At 38.7% G+C, this 22,661-nt stretch overlaps 1 long non-coding RNA gene across 1 annotated transcript; it reads right to left on the reverse strand.

Annotated features, from left to right (window-relative positions):
* Positions 1-16,947: 16,947 nt before the first annotated feature.
* Positions 16,948-22,171, reverse strand: LOC104245612 (uncharacterized). The gene is made up of 2 exons (XR_715790.2): positions 21,400-22,171; positions 16,948-17,352 (listed from the first exon to the last, which is right to left on the reverse strand). It is a non-coding gene; the product is annotated as an uncharacterized lncRNA (long non-coding RNA).
* Positions 22,172-22,661: the final 490 nt, after the last annotated feature.

Genomic DNA, 22,661 nt, shown 5'->3' on the forward strand with positions numbered 1-22,661 from the left:
GAGAAAAAAATCTGAAAAGGCAGATTTTGAGAGAAAAATAGAAATCTGAGAAGAAAGAAAAATAGTAAAGGAAACAGAAAATAGAACACTCACATACACACTCACACACAGATACAGCAGCAGAAACAGAAAATCAGAAAAAATGGGAATTTGAAACTAAAAAGAAACTGAAATCTGAAATGTTGTTCTTTTGTTGAATCTGTTCAACTTTATGTGATTCCACTGTTCAGTTAAAATCTGAAGTGTCTTTTAAAATACTGTATTGTGCATCTGGTTTCCTCGGGTCGTATTATCGCTCAAATCTGTGGAAATACTGCTATTCTGTTGAATTTGTTACTGCTGCTACTGCTGAAATTTACTCCTTATACCTCCATTTCCAGGTACATATCTTCTTAAATTCTATGTTGGAAAGAGATTCGGCATGATAAATCAATGAAGTTTGAGTTGCAGTTCTATTTTTTCATTTATCTAAGTTTGTTATTATAAATTTCAGTTTTGTTTCATGTTATTTCATATAGAGGTATGCTGGACATGTTAATTATCAGTTGATCATTTTCCTTTGAAATTCATACAAGTATTGTAATAATTTTATCTATTCCAGAATTTCATTAAGGTATAGTTATGGTTGAATTGTTAAGATAGGGAATATGGCATGAGGTTGGTTATTAATTAAGTCTTACGACATTGTTAGACAGGTATAAAGTAGTCCGGGAATATAAAGAAATGAGTGGTTAGTGTATTTCGATTGTTTGGTTGTGGATTAAGGCTAGACGATGATTGATTGTACTTAATTCATATATGGCATAATAATGATTATGGTTAACACCAATAGTTGGAAGTTGCATTATTATCCTCCATTATGTTTGCAAACGTCGAAACAGGATGAATAATGTGGTAGGCAATATTACTTTATTAAGTCAATTAGGTAGATTTGTTCTCTTTCTTAAAATAACAAATGGCCTAGGAGGTTATAATGTGAAAGTTAGTAACAAGGGTTGATTATATATACATTTACGTTTAACCATAAGCAGAATCAATTATAATAATTTCGCCTATTCGATTAAAAACGAATATATGAGAATAAGTTGAGATGTACATGTACAGATTGCAACACTTTAAATCAATGGTAAAAAAAATAGAAATTGCATTAAGTAAATAATAAAAATTCTTGGAAAATATTTCTTTCCTTTATGAATCATTCATTTTCAGTTTCATATGCAATTTATTCTTTGGCATATATATATATATATATATATGTATATATATATATATATATATATATATATATATATATATATATATATATATATATATGTCATATTTGTTTTAAAGATAGTATTAATCATATTTTTATTCTGTCCTTTGAATTTGAATAGTTGGAATGAATATAATTTATATTCGGAAATTATAATCAATGGGCAACATTTAATAAATTGTGGATTCTTTTCCAAGAATTAAAGGATATCTTAAATGAAGATTTCTCATAATATAATAAACAATTTATGGAAAAATCCCTAATATCATTGCAAATATTTCGCGCAATTAGGGATACGTTCGCGTACCCTGATTATATTTTTAAAAAGCAAAATTCGGATTATGCGTACGCGCAATTTCGAGCAAATATTTAATAAAAGGATTTTTCCAAAGGAGTTAAATTAATTTCATAAAAATCCGCGATGTGCGGTTCAATATTTAAGAAAAAATAAATATTCTTGATTCAGCACAATCTCGAAAAAAAAAATGATTGCTTAATAAATATATTATCAAAAGTTATTGTGTACACGTACGCGTGACACAATTCCGCATTTTTAAATTTATAACACGAATATACATACGCGTAATTCGAATCAAAGAAGGGTTTTCAATCACAATAAGAATAAGCGGTAGTAAAATCATGTAACATCAATATATTTAATAAAAATCAAGATAATTAAGCCAATAATAAAAACAGTTAAGCGACCGTGCTAGAACCACGAAATTCGGAAATGCCTAACACCTTCTTCCGGATTAACAGAATTCCTTACTCAGGATTTCTGGTTCGCAGAATAATAAACAGAGTCATATTCTCCTCGATTCAGGGATTAAAATTGGTGACTTGGGATGCCTTAAAATTCCCAGGTGGCGACTCTGAAATAATTAAATAAATCCCGTTTCGACTGTCCTTCAATTGGAGAAAACTCCCCACGCGCCCCGCGGGCGCGGTAAAAAGGAGGTGCGACAATGGTCTTTCAAATATGACAGAACAACTGATAGTAGGAAGAACTGAGCTCAGGCAAGAGATAGACCAATTTGGCTCAGTATCCATGACTTGCATGCTCAATTAAATAAGAAGGTTGAGGCGCCTGATGCCCTACAACCAATTGTCGTAGATATTGGCCAGCTTGTGGAGCGGAAAGAGGAATTTCAACAATTCGACCAAAATATTATTAATGATGCCAAGGTTGACGAAGAGTGCAAAATTGAGGATGTCAAAAATAATGCAATTTTGGAGTTGGAGCGTATTGGACCTCATTCTAAACACTTTTCAACATTGTGTTTGATTGGTGACATGGGAATTGATCCATTCAAGCATATGGAGGAGCCAATAGATGAGGAACAAAGTGTTTATATTCTGAAATTTGTGATGCCAAGGAGACAAAACGACATCCCTCACTTAAAAGCCAAGAAGTGTAAGATGCGATATTATTTATTTGGTTTTTATGTATTCACACCACCACCCCAAGAGTGTGACAGAAAAATTGATGCAATATTGGGGGCGCAATTCATATCTTCAAAGTGGAAGAAAAAAGTGGTAAAAGTGATAGCGTCGTGCCGTGACGTTAAATCAAGCGTTTGTTGGGAGGCAACCCAGCCTGTATTTTAATTTTTTTATGTTTTATTTTTTCTATATAGTGTCAAGTTTCGTGTTGTTTTTTTTTTGTAGAGGAGGGGAAGTCTGAGTACCCGAAGTTGAAGCGGAGGAGAATGTTTGAGCTTAAGTGTGGGGTCGTCCCGACCCTTAATATTGAGGATCATGTCCGAGCTAGGCCCGAGAAGGCCTCAGGGAGTATTTCTCACCCTTGTTTTAATATTTTTCTCTATGATCATACACCGAGAACTATGCATAAAATAAGTGTAGGGTGGGGAAACTACTTTCTGAACTGTAATTGTATAAAACTATTTTTTTATTTAGTTTTTCTTTTAGAACTAGTAGTAGACATAGTCTATGTATAAAAAAACGAAAATTGAAAAACAAAATTAGAAAAAGTTCAGACTTTTCCCGACGATGGATCTTTTGGACAATTTTTTTGAGGGATAAAGTCCGATAAAAAATACCAAAAGATTTTTTTTAAAGATAGTTAGGTAGTATCCCTTGGTTTTTCTTTGGGCGCCGGTTCTTTTCCAAGGGTGTAGCTCGAACCGGGTACTTTATTTTTTTTAGGAGTAGTTTAGGAAGAAACTGAGTCGCTCTAAAATACGCATTGATATGGTTGATGCTGGCACATTACGCTATGACATACATTCTGGCTTTCCGTGTATTTGGTTTGAATTGTGAAGCCTAAGTAAATTAAATAGTCTATTTTGTGAAGCTTTTTCTCAGTTGCTTGACTTGTATACCACATAGTCCAATGTTGCTTATATTTCTCATTTAATTGTGCTTGCTTAACTTGAGAGTTGAATAGAACCATCTTGATTGAGTCATGTGCAACGTGTGCGTGAGGATTTGTGATTTTCTGTGCTATCCTGTGTAGTCTAAAACTTGCCACGTGTGTTAATTGAAACGAAATTGTAAGTTGTGCTAATCTAGGAGATGACGTAGGCATTTTCTTGCTTGATCATAGATGTGATTGTCACGTAAGAAAATAAAAAAAATCTGTTGCTAGCCCCTTTGAGCCTATAGACTTTTTCTTTGGCAACCACATTACAAGCCATACCCCTATTTTGTTCTTAATTTGATATTGATTGAACCTTTACCTCCTAAGGCACTTAGTCGCTAAAAGAAGTAAGGATTAGAGATTGGGGAGTAGCTTTTGAGAGGAACCATGGAAGGGCCCGTTGGTGCACTAAAGTTGAAATCAAAAGTCACTAGCCGATGAACTTTAATGTATGGATTGTGTGAAGAAAAGAAAATAAAGAGAAAGGAAAAGAAAAATTGAAAGAAAAGAAAAAAAAAATGATAGTGAAAGTATGTAGAAAACACTTCCAATTCGTAAGGGAGTATAGAAGTGCTTGAATGAACGTAAGGGCTATGTGTATATGGTTTGTGGCAAGTGAGTTGGTTGAGAAGAATATGAGCTTGAATCGTAAATGTAGTGTATTAAAGTGCTTAGGAGGGTTAGACACTATTTCTAAATATATCCTACCCGTCCCTTGGCTTACATTACAACCTTAAAAGTCCTAATTGATCCTAGATTTGGCTAGCTTAAATTAGTAGAGACATACACTACGGGAAAGCTTATGGTACGACCACAGGATGCATATGAATTCTTTGTGAGAGTGAGCGAATTTTGTTCAATTGTGCGATGTCCTTAATCTATATTCAAAAGTATATTTGAATGTGTGGACTATCTATATTCACTCTTTTATTTGTTGGTAAGGGCACATGATCTCATGAATGATTGGTGATGTTGAAAACTTTCTTGTTGGGTAAGTGCATGAGTTGAGGGTGCTTAGTGGTTGCAAGTCGTCTCTTGAGGTTAGGTGGTGACAAATAGGTTGTTGGAATTTATTGAATTGAAATATTATACTTGGGTATGCTTAAACGGGAAGAATGTGAAATTTTGTGTGTTCATACTTGTGTGTCGGCATTGATCGTAGTCAAGGGTATAGTGTGTGGTTAAAAGTTAAGGTGCTCCTCTATAATTGATACTTGTACGTAGTTGGGGGTTTATTAGATAGTCCCATTGCTCGGGGATGAGCAAGAGTCTAAGTGTGGGGTGTTGATGTTTAGCTTAAAGTATATATATTTTTGTGTATATTGCCTCATATTTTACTTTTTCATGAATTTGGGATGTTAAATGCTATGATTTATATTAATTTGAAGTATTTATACTTGTAGGAATGATTCGGGAGCAATTGGGGGCGAAACGTGCAACATTTGAGCTAAAACGAACAAAATCGGAAAAGGAGGCCATTTGGGCGCCACAGGCAGCGCCTGGCGCCACCTGTGGTGCTGAAAACAGTATGCACAAATTTGGGCAGTGCCCTGGTGGGCATCTGGCGCCGGGCTGGGCGTCGGTGACGTGATTTTGTCTAATTTCACGCGGGACAATGTTATTTCGGCCCTAGACCTACCCAACACGTATAAAATCTTGCGCCTCACATTGCTTTATGATGGCAGCCTCATGTAGAGGATTCATGGTATAGCTACCGGCAAAGTCTCACGAGGGCATATAATCTCATAGCCGTGTGGATATTTTTCCAAAGGCATAGGACCAAGGCAACACAGACCGGGCTAAACCTTACCTTACCATACACTACACTTGGAGGAGGCTTCTAACTAGTTTTTCTTCTCTTCTCTTCTCTTCCTTTAATTTCATAGTTTATTAGTTCTAGAGTTTTGGGTGCTACATGAACGTTATAGTTTGAAGCTTGAATTGTTCTTATTATTTATCATAATTGTTTATTTATTCAATCTTGCGCTTAATTATTTGATTACTTGATCACCAATTGAATACTATCTACGAATCTAGGATTAAACTCGGGAGAGGGAATTCTAGATTGCATATAAGATTGAGTAGAGCAAGATCTTAACTCTAAGGGGAGCGGATTTGCGGTTAGGATAGGAATATACCTAATCGCCTTGCTTGGTTACTATACAGGAATTATTAATGCATTCTTGTTAATCCTAATTCCATAGGAATATAGGTGTTAGATTAACTTGAATAGGCGAGTAGTACTTCGAGAGAAGGCTACGAGCAATATTAACCATGTCAACCAATAAACCAGATAAATTAATTAGGCGATTTAAGTGAAAAACTCAACGGGATTGTTAGCTAACCCATAGCTCTAGAATATTCACTCACATTGAATTCGTATCTATAATTCGCCAACTTGTTTTCTGTAATCTCTTTGTTTGCTACTCTAGATTAATTTTAGTTAAATATTCATACGTTAGAATTCGCTTGAATAGATTAATTGTTTGGTTTAATTTAGTTGATAGTTAATCACAAGTCCCTGTGGGTACGATATCTGGACTTACAATCCTATATTACTTGTCGACCACGTATACTTGCGTGTGCGCTTGGGAGCAACAGTGCTCTAGATTTGAAAAATAAGAACGGTAAGATCTTTAGAGTCAATGGGCACCGAGTAAAGAACTACCTTGGTAAGGTTGATGAAGACCACGTTGTGGCATTGATCCATTTCAAGTGAATAGTGGTAACATGCGTCGTGCCGCGCAGTTAAATCAGGCACTTCTTGGGAGGCAACCCATGTGTTTTTCTTTCTTTTGATTTTCTTCTTAGATTAGGTATTTTTTGGACTAACTAGTTGTGAAGTGTGTGTAGGAATTGGTTGTGTAGTGCAGGAAATTGACGAGAGAGAAAGTTGGCTAAGTGACAAAAGTTAGCGGACCGCGGCCAAAATTTTGCAAACCGCGTGAGCACTTTGCAGCCGCACAACTTTGACGTGGACCGTGCTACTGGTTTATGGAAAATGCTAACTCTCTGAAGATTGCATGTCAAAGTCCCTTCATTTTCAGCGGCCATGTTCACATTTTCGCGGACCGCGTAAATTTGGCGGTTGCGGTCAATATTTAGCGAACATCTGCATTGTATTTGAAGCATCTCTACAAAAAGGTAACGAGTGCAAACCATAATAAAATTTCGTGGCCGCACTCAGGTGAGTCAGTGGGTCCCCTGGGTCTGAGTATAAATAAGGGTTCTTGAAACATTTTACACTTTACGAACCGTAACTGTTCAAACCCACCTAAAGCACAGTTCACTCATTCTCATCTCTCTTACTTCAAGTGTAGATTTCCTACATTATACAACTGGTATGTTCAATTCAATGGTTTGATTTTATATTTTTTTTATTTTCTTTTCTCTTTGTTTTAGTTTTCCTTTTTAGTTAGAATTGAATGCATGCCCTAATGACAAATTAAGGATTCATTGTTACTTAAATACATGTGGGTAGTGTTTGTATGCCTAGTGGGGGTTGGGGTCAGTAACTTTAAAAGTTTAATTGCTATAAATTGTGTAATTAGTAAGAACCCTAGTTATTGATGTTCTTTAGTGTCGATTTCAATTGGTTTTTGCGGCCGCGGTCACTTTTTTGTGGTCCATGATAGGGTATGCGTCCGCGTCCAAAACTTTGCGATCCACGATACCCCAACTTCATGGCACTGAGGGATGTTCAGCCATTGCGGCCACAGTCACCTTTTCGCGGTCCTCGTTGGACCTTCGCGGTCGTGTCCATGTTTTTGCGGTCCGTGCTTCTAAACTTCAGAGAGTTTATCGATTTCTTCTGCAGTCGCATTTACTTTTACGCGGTCTGTGATGGGTCATTCGCGGTCGTGTTCCTTTTTCTACGGTACACCTTTGATCAAGTACAGAGAGTCAGTAGTTTGAGCCTGACCTTCTCGCGGTCGCATTCTTTTTACACGGTCCGCGGTGGGCATTTCGTGGCCGTACTCACTTTTACGCGGTCCGTGGTGCCATGTTCTGAGAAGCAGTTTTGCATTTCATCTGTACTATTTTAACACATGTTTGAAGCCTTTTTCTGACTATATTTCACTTCTTGTATATTGCAGACAATGGTCCGTTCCAGAGGTAGAGGCGATACATCTAAAGGGAGGGCAGAACCCTCTCGAGGCAGGGGTAAAGGCAAGACTATGTTACTCCTAGCAGTGCAAAATTCTATTGGCAAGTTAAGAGCCTACATAAAAGCTACGGATAGAGCTGCGGACCATTCTGACACCAGTGAATATGTCCCTTCTCAGGAAGTTTCGGAAGGAAACTCTGTGCCAACACATGTCCCCACACAATTCTAGGGAGATTTCATCTAGTTGATGAACCTACCTCCTCATACAGAGATACCTCCTTCCTTACAATCCAATTGTCAAGAGGCAATTTAAGGAGAGAAAAAGGTGGAAGTTCTTCACCAGCAAAGTGACGGATGCAAATGAGTACCTTGTCAAAGATTCTACGTCAATGTTGGCATATCTAAAAGGGCACCATTGTGAAAAAGGTCCGAAACTTGAAGATCTGGTTTGATGGCCACACTTTCAAAGAATTTGCCGGTTTTGAGGATGTGGAAGTTGTGCAACACTTGGAAAAGATGGCACTAGATGAAGCAGCCTGTCCATGGCTAGCAGAGATATTAGCCCCAGGGACGACACCGCCATGGCTCACAGTTGGAGTCCCAATTGACAGAAACACCCTCAGCTTTGAAGCCAAAGGGTGGTCCATATTTGTGCGCAGCCGGCTGGATCCGTGTCAGCATGATAATGTCCTCCCACTCACCTGGGGATCATGGCAAGGTATCCAATAAATGTGGGGAAACTCATGTACTATCACATCTCCAAGGCAGTTGGAAAAGAGGAAAGATCCTATCCCTACCCCAACTTCCTCACTATGTATTTCGAGGACTAAGGAGTTGAGAAGAAGCATTATGACACAAAGTCAAAGCCTAAAAAGTTCTTCTCCTGGTATAGCCTCTAAGGACCAGACAACTCTAAATCAAAGGGTAAAGCCACTATCTCCATGGGCATGTCTGAAGAGCCAAAGATAGTGGCCACCGGGTCAGAGCTTTCCACAGCAGGGGGATCTTCAGCTGCCATGCCTCCTCCTTCATCTGGGCCATCCATCACAGTGGCATTATCTGTGCCCTCATCTTCCACTTACCCTAAAATTGCATTGTGGGTTTCTCAGACAATATCCAGTATCAATAACTAGATGCAGGCAGCTATATCAAAGCTGTCTATTTTATCCAGTGCAGTAGCAGCACAGTCAGCCCCAACATAGCTTCAGGTACCTTCATCAGTGGAGGATTCATTGAAGGAGATTCTGGACAACCAGAAGAAGCTCCTAGACACTTTGGATACACATGGAAAGGCTATCAAGGATCTGGGCAAGCAAGTAAAGAAATTGAAGAAGACTCGGGCCTCAAAGGAGTAAGTGGAGCTGCTAAAGAAGGAGGTAGAGAGGTTTACTTCTGCTGGAGACATCCCACTGGACTTGCTCATGGAGGAGCAAGTCCCAGTAGCACAGGCAGCAAAGCATGAGGCACCAGCAGCTAGCCAGTCTGAGGAGCCGGCTGCCATTACACATAGTGCTGAGGAGATGATCCAGATGCTCCTCAACCCTGTGGTTCCCTAGTCACAGGATTTGGAGATCCAGTTAGAGGACCCGGAGGGAGCTGCTGATCTTATGCAGTCCGAGGACCCCACTCAAGTGGCTGACCTGATACAGACCACATAAGGAGTTTTCTTTACTCTCTATCTCTTTCCCTGATCTTATTGTGATATTAGCATTGAGGACAATGCTATCTTTTATTTGGGAGGGGTGGTCCATTTTGATTTGGTGATGATTTGATGACATTGGTATGTAACTATGATACTATTTTTCTTTATCCTTGCTCCTCTTTATTTTCACTTTTGGTATGTATATATTCATAACTTTTACATTTTGGTATGTATATATTTTTATCATTTGATGTATATATTCATTTTCATTTATGTATATATTTGCTTTACTTCAAGTTTGTATATATTCAGTTTGATTTCCATAGTTTATTTCATAACTTATTTCACAATTTTACTTCTTAGCTTCTTATATCCTTTAATAGTTTCTTTTTAAGTTGTTAGCTTATTTTAAAGTTTCTGTTGACAATAAGTCTTTGCTTTTCTTAACACCACGGTTTTTTCCAAAGGTGGATATTGTGTGTAACGGGTGGCTCTCCCCGATGATGGATGGCGTGACAACCTTCTTAATGGATTGAGTCATTTTTCTTCATGTTTTGGTGTAAATAGTAGTAATGAATAAAAGTGTCTCAGACAGGCTTCACTTGGGCCTAACACATTTACCTTCGTCTTTATGGTTAGAAACAAGTTGATTGGCAAAGAATAGTTCTAGTTGTGACCTTTAGACTCTTGTGTTGACTAAACAATCATCGAGTGGCTTCTTGGAGCCATTTGTGATGCTCAATCTTAGCTAGGGTTGTTGTGGGCCCTCAACTCTGTTCTCTTTAACAATCCAACATCTTGAGAGGTGAGGTATTGAATTGCAAGTCCAAGTTCCGTGCCGATAAGTCTAGAACTTGCCCTAAATGTTTGTCTAGGCAAAATTCTAAATGTAGCTTGACTTGAGAAATGATTATAGGCTCTCCTTGATCCAATTTGAAACTTGAAAGTTTTCGTAGCCTACCAATATGATATCCCTAGTCAACCCCTTTGAGCCGAAGCCCTTTTTTCTTTCAATAACCATGTTACAAGCCTTTATTCGTTCTATAATGACCCTCTCTTGGCGCCCGATCTTTCCTTGGCATTCTTGATAGACAAGTAGCAAAAGCATAAGTTTGGGGGAGAGGCGAGGAATGTGCAAGTGATAAAAGGTACAAAGAACAAAAATAAATGAAGAAAAGGGAAGGCAAAATAAAAAATTGAAAAGCCAAAAATAAATATGTCAAAAAGAAAGTGAATAAGATAGAAAAGTGAAGGGATTCAATGAAAGCAATGATAAAAGGCATGGAATGATTAGAAAAGGAGAAAATTGATCATCATAAGCAAGAAAAAGTGACAGTGTGTCTCTCTAGTTCCCCATGGAAGAAGAAAATGACTCAAAGAGTCAATAAAGTATGAGCCGAAATGAGAAAAATGGAGTGCATAAGGAAAGATGAAATCATCATATTCCAATATGTCCCACCTTGATCCAAAAAGCCTTCATTACATTCCCAAAAAAAACCCTATATGATTTCGTTTGAGTGAGCTTATATTAGTGGTGATTTACATAAGGGGCAAGCTTATGGTACTTAGAACCGGACTTGAGACATTCCCTTGAGAGAGATGAGCGTACTTCTCCACAATCCTTGTTTTGAGTGCTACAATCTAAAGTGAGATTTCCTTATGGAGATTAGAGGAGGAAGATTTTGGATTCCACAATGACCTACTTAATAGAGCGAGTTTCCTTGGTGAATTAAGTCAACTCTTAATGCTCTAGTGTCGCATTAGAACTATGGTACTCAAAAGGTTTTGTGTTGTTGATAATTCATTTGTGATGAGGGTAAATGTTAGTCCCAATTGATGCATAATTGATTCACATTAGGGAAGCTGAAATATCCTTCTGTTTTATTTTAGTGAAGGTGGGAATTACCTTATTTGCTTGAGGACAAGCAAACATTTAAGTTTGGGGGAGTTGATAAGTGGGGATTTTAGTCTATTATTTGCTCTCTTTTACTTGTTTTTTGGGCTTAAAATGCGTAAAGGTATTCCCGGAAACTAATGTAATAAGCTTGCTTGCAGGAATTGATCAAAAAGAGCCAAAGGAGGCATAATCAACTCATAAAGGAGTCAAATCTGGAACAAAAACTAAGACTGGGCCAGGAGACCTGAACCGCGGACCGCACAAATATTATGCGGCCGCGGAAACCTTAACACGACCGCAATCACAAATACGCTGTCTGCAAAGTGAAAAATTAAAGAGTGCATTTTAAAGCCATATGTTAAGCGAGGTCCGCGCCAGAAATGTGCGGCCGTGAAAGTCTTACCACCGTTGCGATTGGAATTATGCAGACCGCGGTGGATGAGTTTCAGAGAGTTTACATTTCAAGCAAAAATAAGGAGTGCGGTCCGCGGTAGAATTACGTGGCTACGAAATTTCACTATGCGGCCACGATGGAAATTATGCGACTTGCGAAACAAACCTCAGTCCAGATCCAAAAGTCAAAAACGCGAACTGCGGTCAGTATTATGCATCCGCGAAAGCAAGAGTGCGGCTGCGGTAAGAATTACGCGGCCGCAAAACTTCCGCATGGGTATTTTTGTCCAGAAATTTCAGTTTAGAATAAATACATCTTGTTGATTGGTTAAGTTATGTTTTTGCTGAACACGTGAGATGGCCGCAAATTCCAATTTGGCAAATTTTGTACTAGAATTATCTCTCAACATTAGATTTTCATCTTTTAATCTAGTATTATGGATTTTATCTTTATTTCATCTTTGTTTTCTATTATTTCAATGAGTAGCTAAACCCATAGCTAGGGTTGTGACCCAACCCTAGTGTGGGTATTTTATGGGTCTTGATTTTAAGGCTTGAATGTGTATGAGTCAGTGATATTTAGCCTAGTTCTTGCTAGAACTATTGAATTAGTGGTTGCAAACACTGATTTATGTCTTTATGACTTAGTCTCTACTTGAGAAAGAGGGACTAAGTCTAGAAAAACTAGGCTAACAAGGAATTGGGGTGAACTTAAGAAATTGATAGCCACAATTAAAGGGCTAAACCTAGAGATAGTAATACCCAACTTGAGCTAAAATCACTTGAATTGCATGAATACTCATTTGGACTTGAAAAAGCCAAATTGGGAAAAATCACTCAAACTACCGAGAGGTATAGAGTGGGTACCATGGTGTGATAGCTATATTATGACCCCAATTAATCATGTGATTTCCCTAGATTCTTGTTATCTGTTAGATATCCACCTAGGTGGAAGTCACTACCCTAGTCCCTTTAAACCCTTGAAAATCAACAACAATAACATTATACTTAGTTTCAAATATTGCATACTATAGAATAGAAGTAGAAGTAGAAAACAAACCAAACATTTGTGGAAGTTCAATTAAGAGGAAAACCCGCATTTAGACTTAGATATAAACCTAACTCCAAACAAATTAATTCCATGTGGATTCGATCCCGACCTAGTTGGGTAAAACAGAATCGACCATCCTTGTTACTCAATAGTAGTGTATGCCTGGACCCCATCAGCAAGTGAGAGGGAAAAGTGCATAGTAGTAGATGACTACGAATCCGGTTCGAATATTGACCCCGAGGACATAAGCATGTTTAAGGAGAGATTCACTCGGGTGGATGCAAGGATAGATGATTCCTCCCGCGTGATCGAGATTGCCCTCGAGTGTGACTTGTTAGAGGACACGGTGAGCCTGGTGCCTCAATTTGCCCTTCTTTGTTCCGCTACTAAAAGTAGGTCCCTTCAGGAGATCAGTAATGCTAGCCTATCACGGGGCATAGCCGGAAAGGCTTTATTCAGACCTTTATTTTGGAGACGGAGAGTATCCGCCGCGAGGAGAGGCGGGCTACCAATTTTTAGAAAATGGTTTCAAAATACTACCGATTCTGTGACAAGTGTCGTGAGATGCATGCACGACTTAAGGAGGGCAGAAATCCTCAGTCCCTTCAGGAGGAGTTGGAATGGAAGGACAACAATATAATGCAGTCCATGAGCAGATGCAACGAACTCGAGGGGCTGCTTGGCGCTAAGGAAGAAGAGATCGAGGTGGGAAAGGGTGTTGCTGCTGAGTGTGTTTACCTTCAGGCGAAGGTAGTGGCCCTGGGGGCAGAGCTTGAGCAGAGTGACATTAGGGTCACCGGTTTAAGTGTTGAATTTTCGGAGAAGGTGACTGAATTAAAAGGGAAGGTGACCAAGCTGGAGAGAGTTTAAAGAGCCCAAGTAGCATCCTTGGCAAAGGATGCGACGTTGGAAGGTACTATCCGCGTTCTCAAGTCTGAACGTGCCACTGAGATGGAGATGGCTGTTATGAGGGTGGCGCGGCTTGATGAGCAGATTGGCGAGCTTGAGAGGGTCGTCTCGAGCCTGGGTGATCGAGTTACTGTTCTTGAGGTGGAGAAGGAGCAATTGTTGGCTTCGACTCATCATACACCTACCTCGGTTGACATTCCTCACCCTTTGTACGAGATATAGGTTCACGTTGAGGCCCAGCGGGATATATATAAGGGCTTGTTGGCAGCGGGGAATGTCTCTGAGGTCGCTTTCAAAGAGGATCGAGCTAAAGCAAGTGAAGCTCGGCTTGCTTATGGTTATGGTCCCGCAACACCGGAGGCCGGTGGAGTTGATGAGGCCGAGGACGGGCTTGCCTTTGATGAGGAACATTCTGATGGAGAGGGTGATGGTGGAGGTGAAGCTACAGAACCAAGCAGAGAGAGAGATGACGGCGTGTACGGGGATAATACAGAATGAAGCTCTTGTATTTAATATTTCCTCATGTACTTAGTTTGTTTTACTTAGTTGGTTGTGTGGGGGCCCTTTTTTGGTCCTTTGTAAAACGCTATTTTTTCTTTAAATAAAATAGTTGGTTTGTCCTTGATTGTATGCCTTTTCCCTTTCCTTCTTTTTTCTTTTCAAATTTCTTGGACTTTCTCGTAATAAGTCCCTGACTTTTGGTAGTTAACTCGAGCGAAGTCAGATTTGACATGCTAATTCGAGCGAGGCCTAATTTTATCTTGTTAATTGGAGCAATGTCAGATTTGACCTGCTAATTCGACCTCTGTCGAATTTTGTCTTGTTAATTCGAGCGAGATCATATTTGACCTGCTAATTCGAGCGAGGTTGAATTTTGTCTTAAAAAATAGTTCAAGTGAGACTGAATGTATATTTCCCTTTAGGTTGGCGTGGTTGTGTACATTTGGTATCGTGTAGGAATGTCATACTGCTTTATTTATTCATTGAAGAATATTACATGTTTCTATTTGATCTGTGCGTACATTCGAGGAGTCCCAGTCTGTCTAGTCCCTTCATCGCTCGGCCTAGAGAAGTAGTCGATAGGAGAGGCGATGAATATTTTGCTCAAGCTTCGAGATGTCGTAATGTACAGACGAGATTGAAATTTAGCTAGTTGTACTGTTGCATAGTTGCTTTGGCAAGCGTGTACGTGAGTTTTACGCACTTGTGTTCTATCTGCATGTTGGAGAGATTCGTATATTTTTCGGGCCGGTGACCCGGTCCCCAGTCTACACAGGTCTTTCCCTTTATGGCATTAAGCACCAACCTTTTGGAGAGATTTGTATATTTTCCGGGCCGGTGACCCAGTCCCAGTCTATATAGATTTTTCCCTTTGTGGCGTTAAGCATCAACTTGTGGGGGGGGGAGAATTTTACTCGACCGTTGCCTGCAGGATGATCTGGTACGGAATATTTTCCTGGTGCGTTATTTTGAGAGTGTTTGTTCCTTGTTCGTGCATCTAGGATAATGTTCTTGTTCCTATCCCCATCTAAAAGAAAAATAACAAGTTAAACCCAAACGAAATCGGTTGTTACCTTGACCTGATTGGTTGGCGTGGGGAGAGGGGTGTTGTAGAATGATTCAATTCACCCCGTACTTGAATGTTGGCTTTAGATTTGATCTCACGCCGTTAGTCGAGTCTAGGCATCTTATGGGCTGATAACTTATTTTGCCCGTTGGGATCTCGAGTTCGACTCCAAGCCCAATCTAGTCACAGGTGCACAAGAATTAGGGAAACATAAGCTATACTCCGTATATACGGGCAGAGCAAACTTGTTATTTCAAAAAATTACACAATAGGCTATCGTCTCTTCCTAAGATAGGGGAAGCATGCATAAAGTATAGATTAGTATATAACATAAGTATAGCCAATAGGATTATGGACGTGCTCAATGTGTAGTGTCCATAATCCTACTTTGACAACTCGTACCAAACCTATCACTACAGTAAGATGTGGCTTTCGTATAGATATCAAATATAATTTCGATTTCATGCAATGATTTGACCTTGGTTGGTTCGGCTATTTCAAAAGCTTGTCTACAAATTTCTCAAGTTGGTGTTTGTAATGAGAGGGCGAGACTATGACAGTCGAGAAGTGGAACTCTGACCGACATTAGATCTATAGAAAACTAAAATTTTGGCTACAAAATTCCCCACGGACATTGCCAAGTTGTTTGCCTAAAAAGCATTAGGTCCCTTTTAGTTAAACCAATTTAATAAAAAGATTTGGGGCAATTTTTAGCCAGAGATAATTAATTTCAGATCTGAGATAAATGATAGGAATGAAAAAGCACAACTAAACATAAATTTTGATTACAGCAGCGATTGATTCTCACAATGTAAAAAATAGATAATTGCTGCAATAATATCATATGATAATGATGAATACATAAAGAAAAAGAATCACCATGCTCAAACAAGACCTCCCTCCGTCCATTTTGTAAAATAGAATTAAAGATGCATATCGAGATTCTAAACTCTCGTCTCTTTTCTCGGTCAGGAGCCTGAGGTTCTGGAGCATCTTTTTCTTTTTAGGGATGTATATGTTGTTGTATGTGTATGTGCTTCTCTCCCTTATATCACATTTTCTCATGATATTTATATCAAACACTTTCCTTACCCAGAGGTCTTTAACCCGGGTTGAACTGGCCCTTCGAGTGCCCGACCTCGACCGTAGCTAAATCACTTGCCGGCATATCGCTTCCTACACGCGACTTCGGCTTAGTTGCTTCTTGGTTGCTCTGCCTTAAATAGAATTTCTTTGATCAGACTTTGACCCATACAAAACCTACCTCCCGAGATATTTTCAATTTAGCAAAAACACATTTTTTACAAAATTATAAATAATTATCAATTGGGGCATCGTAGAGGTTAAAATTGAAACCTTGTGACAAGGTCCTAGGTCTTAAATCTCATCAAGAGTATATTTTTGTCCAACTAATATGTTAGCAACTTTTATTAATTAAAAGAATAAATAATGCCAACAATAGTATTGGTATTTCCAAAAATTTATTAACTTATAATTTCCAATAATAAATATGGAAATTTAGTTGGAGTTAAATTAAGCATTCCAAATTACCAGTGTCAATGTCGGGAGGAATTAGAGGAAATAGGTGAGTTGCTGCACGGGAAAACTACACATTATAGCCGTTTGATGTCACGACCCGAAAATTCCACCGTCAGGATCGAAATGGCGCCTAACATTTTACATGCTAGGCAAGCCAATGTTAGAACAATTTACTTTTTTAGCAGCTTAAACGATAACAATAATAATGAACTGAAATAACAGATAAGTTCTAAGTATAAACGTGGAAGCTAAACAACCAACGTCTATTACAATTCACTGAACCTGGTGTCACAAGTGCACGAGCTTTTAAAGTAATACACATAAAGGTTTGAAATAAGTACAAAGTTGTCTGAATGAAGTTGTACAGCTAAAAGAAAAGAGGATGGAGACTCTAGGAGCTGCAGGAGCTGAACAGTCGTACCTCAAGTCTCCGTAAATGTCCGAACCGAGCTCGCTAGTAACCTCCGTTGGGACCGTCTCAAAAATCTGCACAGTGTGCAGAGTGCAGTATCAGCACAACCGACTCCATGTACTGGTAAGTGCCGATCCCAACCTCAACAAAGTAGTGACGAGGCTAAGGTGGGTCACCTACGCTAAAACCTGTACGTAGTCTATAATAATGACAGAATAATTAAAATACGGTATAGAATTAAACAACCAAAAAAAATGATAACCACAGCCTCAAAAATAAACCAGTGTCGTCCAAAATTACCAATTTCTACCAGCTCAAATAAAAATACCGAAAAACAACGTAGCTCAAGAAGTAGAAACATATAGGTTGTTGCGGCGCGCAACCTGATCCCACAAGACAACGCATAATCCTCCCTTATTCTACCATAAAAATATCAATAACAGTAAATAATATATATATATATATGTGTGTGTGTGTGTGTGTGTGTGTGTGTTTGTTGCGGCGCGCAATCCAATCCCACCATATATCAATATCAATATCATAATTCACCCTTATTTTACCATATCAATCCACCCGTATTTCACCTATTGTGGCGTGCAACCCGATCTCACTGTGCATACATATTCATCCTTATTCTACCATATCAATCCTCCTTTATTACAACCTGTTGCGGCATGCAACCCGATGCCACCATATTAGTGTCAAACAGTCAATGTACACAATCAAATCAACCGGCTAAATCACAAGGCCTTTACGATAAATGAATGTCAAACTGAACCAAGAAAAAGAACCTTGTTCAATATAGAATCTACACAAATAATACTACACACCGAGACCAAACCAACAATTTATAGTTAGAAGGTACAAACAAGTCGAATTAAAAAAATAGCAGGGAATAAGGGAAAGAGTGAAAAGAGCTAACATGGTTAACAGAAGAAAATATTGATTAACACGTAGCAATTAAGCATGGAAAGCATTTAGAGCATGTAACAGTAAAGATAGAAGGGAAAATAATTAAGGAAAAGTGATAAAACAGAGAAAACAAATAATTCGGCGGCGTATAAGCACTCGTCACCTTACATATGCGCCGCTCACATGGAATTCACATAACACAAAGCTTGAGGGTTCTTAATTCCGTCAAGTCAAGGTTAGAAACAACACTTACCTCGCTCCAAAGGCCACTCAAAGCTCAATTACAATTTTGCCTTTCAAACACGCATCCGAACCAACAATATCTAGCAAATTACCAACTAAACATTTCAAAATAAGCCTTAGAAATCACATACGATCGATAAGAATTCAATTTATGCCATTATTGAAAAAGTCAACAAAAGTCAACACTCGGGCCCGTTTGGTCCAAACTCGAAATTCAGACCAAAACATGATTACCCATTCACCCTCGATCCCGAACATGTAATTGGTTTTGAAATCCGACCTCAATTTGAGGTCTAAGTCCCCAATTTATCAAATCCCTAATTTCTATCTAAAAATCCTCAATTTCATCATGAAAACTTTAGATTTTAGGTTGAAGATTTGTGGAATGTAATGAAAGATTGAAAGAAAATGAGTTAGAATCACCTACAAAAGTTTTGGGGAAGAAAAGATCTTTGGAAAATCGCCTCTTGTATTTTAGGTTTTGAAAATTTGAAGAATGAATGAAAAATCCCGTCTAAGTCCCTTTTCATCAGCTGCAGATATCGCATTTGCAACCTGAGCTTCGCAAATGCGAGGTCCTTCACATCTCTGCTGCTTCGCAATTACGAAGATAAGTTTGCAATTGCAAACTTCAATCTCCGCAAATACGACAAAATGGTCGCATTTGCGATCACTGCCCCTCCCAGCTTTATTTCACAAATGTGAAGACTGTATGTCGCATTTGTGATGAGAAGCTCGCAAATGCCAACCCCTCAGAGGTCGTAATTGCGAGGCCTGATCTCGTAATTGCAAGATCGGAGGCCTGCAACAACCTCAGTTACACCAGCAATTTTTTTTCAAGTTCAAATCACTCTGTAGTCTATCCGAAACTCACCCGACCCCTCGGGGCTCCAAACCAAACATGTAAACAAGTCTGAAAACATCATACGAACTTGCTCCTGCGATCAAATCGCATAAAAATAACACTTAAAAGTTGAACCCAAGAATTTAGCACCAAATCAAATGAAATTCTCAAGAACACTTTGAAATTCCTATTTTCACAATCAGATGTCCGAATCACGTCAAACTAACTCCGTTTCTCACAAAATTTCACAGACACATCTTAAATATTATATTGAACCTATATAGGGCTCTGACCAAAATACGGACCCGATACCAACAAGATCAAACATCAATACTTTTCTTAAAAAACAATATTTTTTTAGATTTCAATTTTTAACAAAAATTCATAACTCAGACTAGGGACCTCCGAATCCGATTCCGGGCATACGTCCAGGTCTCATATTTCGATACAGATCCACCGGGACTATCAAAGCACGAATCTAGGCTCGTTTACTAAAAATGTTGATCGAAGTCAACTCAAATGAAGTTTTTAATCAAAAATTCTTATTTTTATCAAGTTTCAACACAAAAGCTTTTCGGAAATACATCCGGACTGTGCACACAAATTGAGGGATAAAATGAGATTTTTAAGGCCTCGAAACATAGAGTTTAGTTTTAAATCATAAGATGACCTATCGGGTCATCACATTCTCCACCTCTAAAACAATCTTTCGTCCTCGAACGGACGTAGAAAAGTACCTGAGCTGGGAAAAAGGTGAGGATATCTACTCTGCATGTCCGTTTCGGACTCCTAAGTAACTGCCTCGATGGGCTGACCTCTCCACTGTACTCGAACTGAAGGATAACTATTCGATCTCAACTAACGAACCTAAGGCTCTAGAATAACTATTGGCTCCTCATCGTAGGTCAAATCCTAGTCCAACTAGACAGTGCTAAAATCTAATATGCGGGATGGATCAACGTAATACTTCCGGAGCATGGACACGTTGAATACCGATAAACTGGGTGGCAATACGAGCTTGTAAGCCACCTCACCCACTCTTGGGAGAATCTCAAAAGGCCTGATGTACCTAGGGCTCAACTTGCCCTTCTTTCCAAATCTCATTATACCCTTCATGGGTGACGCACGGAATAACACTCTCTCCCCGACCATGGATGCAACATCACGGACCTTACGGTCGGCATAACTCTTCTACCTGGACTGAGCTGCGCGAAGTCTATCCTGAATGATCTTAACCTTATCCAAGGCATCCTGTACTAGATCTGTACCCAATAATCGAGCCTCCCCCAGCTCAAACCATTCGACCGGCGATCGACATTGTCTACCATATAAAGCCTAATAGGGAGCCATCTGGATGCTCGACTGATAACCTATTGTACACATATTCTTCGTAATGTGTACAAAACAAACCTATTGTGCATTTTTAACCTTTTAAACCGCTTTTCATTATTTATGGAATTTGTTGGAACAAGTTGCGAGGTCGCGCACTCATTTATTCTGTACACATTACGAATCGCGCCATGTGAACCGTATCTGCGATTCACAGCATGTTTATTTTATTATTATTGTTTGAAGTTATGGTCGGGTCACATGAAATACACACCCGAATTTGGATTTATGTACCATGACTATGCCACGAGAACCGTACCCATAGCCACGATGATTTATTAATCGCGCCTAAAACGAGCTACGATGTTCATGATTTTCCTAAAATTAATTTTGAGATTATTGTGAAGGCCATAGTCTATGGAATTACTATGGGATAAGTGTATTACGTAGTAGTTATGATACTTGATAAAGTTATCTATATTACAAGTCATTAATAGGCTAAAAGATATTTTTGTAGCTATTAACCAAGAATCCAGATAGTCTATTTGCCATATTCATCGGTGCAATCCATTAACCAGTTGCTAAACTAAAACTTCTCAATTAGAACCGCAAGGTCCTTTTCAATAAAAATAGAATAAAATAAATAAAGACAAGCTTGTTCAATTCTATCCTTTTAGATTAGAAGCTCAAACTTAATAACTAAAATCCAAACAGCACTATCTAAAGAAATGTTGCAATAGAGAATTGAAGTAACCACTATAATATTAGCATCCAAACAACACATCAAGCAAATCAGAAATCAGTATGCCAAGCAACATATCAAGCAAATCAGTATGCAACCAACAATACCAAGAATCTTATCAATTAGAAAAGAGAACTTTGTAAAGAAAAAAAGGAAGAAAGGGACGAGAATGTGACCTTTGGTATAAATAGACTGAGTTGAAATTACAGAGACGGCTCTCGACCGAAATCGACCACCGGAGATGAACTCGAGCTCGAACAGAACTTGTGTATTCAGGTGTTGTTTCGGGCAGATTTTTGCAACTGTTTTGCACTGATTTCAGCACGTTTGTGGTTGATTTGTGTTAGGTAATTGGGCTGTTTTTCAGCTCGTTGTTGCTAATTTTGGGACTGTACTTGAGTTGGTTTTTGGGTGTTGAAAAGGAGGAATAAAAATGGCATTTCATCTGGTTTCATGGCTGCACTTATTGGTAAAGAGAAATGGTGTTTCGGAGCTAAAGCGGGGAGCTATTTTTGATTAGCTATGACAGGCTGGTTTTACAGCTGATTTATGGGGTCAATACAGCTGGTTTTGGGCCTGATTTCAAGTGTTAAAAGGGTGCTATTTCTATGGAGTCTAGAGGGTGTACATGTGGTGGTTACGGCTAGACTAGAAGAAAGGATGGTATAGAGGAGAAGGGTAAAGCAGCGGCCGATTTCCATCTTTTCATACTTCTTCACCGATCCCCTGTTCTGTTGTTTCTCCCGTCTCTCTCTGTTCGTTCCTCCCTTCTATTCTCTGCTTTTTCTATCTCGTTCCCCACTCTTTAGACTCTCCCTCAAATTCCTCTCCTTCGTTATTCTCTTTTTCGGTTGAAAACCAGTGAGATCGGGTAAAGGGGAGATGAGTGCTTGGAGATTAGAAAGGTGGGATTCTGCCGTTCTTCTTTTTAATTTAGGTTAGCTCCCCCTTTTTTAAGCTTTGTGTGTATTTATGGAAAGGGGCTTAGTGTTAAGGGATTGGGCTTAGAAAATCCGAAATTGGGCTCCAGATTTTGGGTTTCAACTCTTAAAGTCCAACAACTAAAGAATTTAATCCTTTTCTTTAAAATAATTTAAAGTACTATTAAATATAAAAATAATTCCAATTTTTTAAGGTAAAAAAAATGAAAATATCTTTGTGTTTTCAATTTTATATTTTAAAACTAAAATTGAAGATAAAAATATCTATAAATTCAAATAAATATTAAAAATACTTCGAATACAAAATATAATCGTTAAAAAATCACACGGGTCAAAAATTACGTGCTTACAAGAGCCATATGGATGCTCGACTGATAAATGTTGTTGTAGGGAAACTTCACAAGTGGCAAGACTGATCCCAATATCCTCCGAAGTCAATAACACACGTGCGGAGTATATCCTCCAATATTTGAATAGTGCGCTATGACTATTTGTGC

The sequence above is a fragment of the Nicotiana sylvestris genome, chromosome 8 (genome assembly GCF_000393655.2).
Source record: "Nicotiana sylvestris chromosome 8, ASM39365v2, whole genome shotgun sequence".
NCBI classification, from domain to species: Eukaryota; Viridiplantae; Streptophyta; class Magnoliopsida; order Solanales; family Solanaceae; genus Nicotiana; species Nicotiana sylvestris.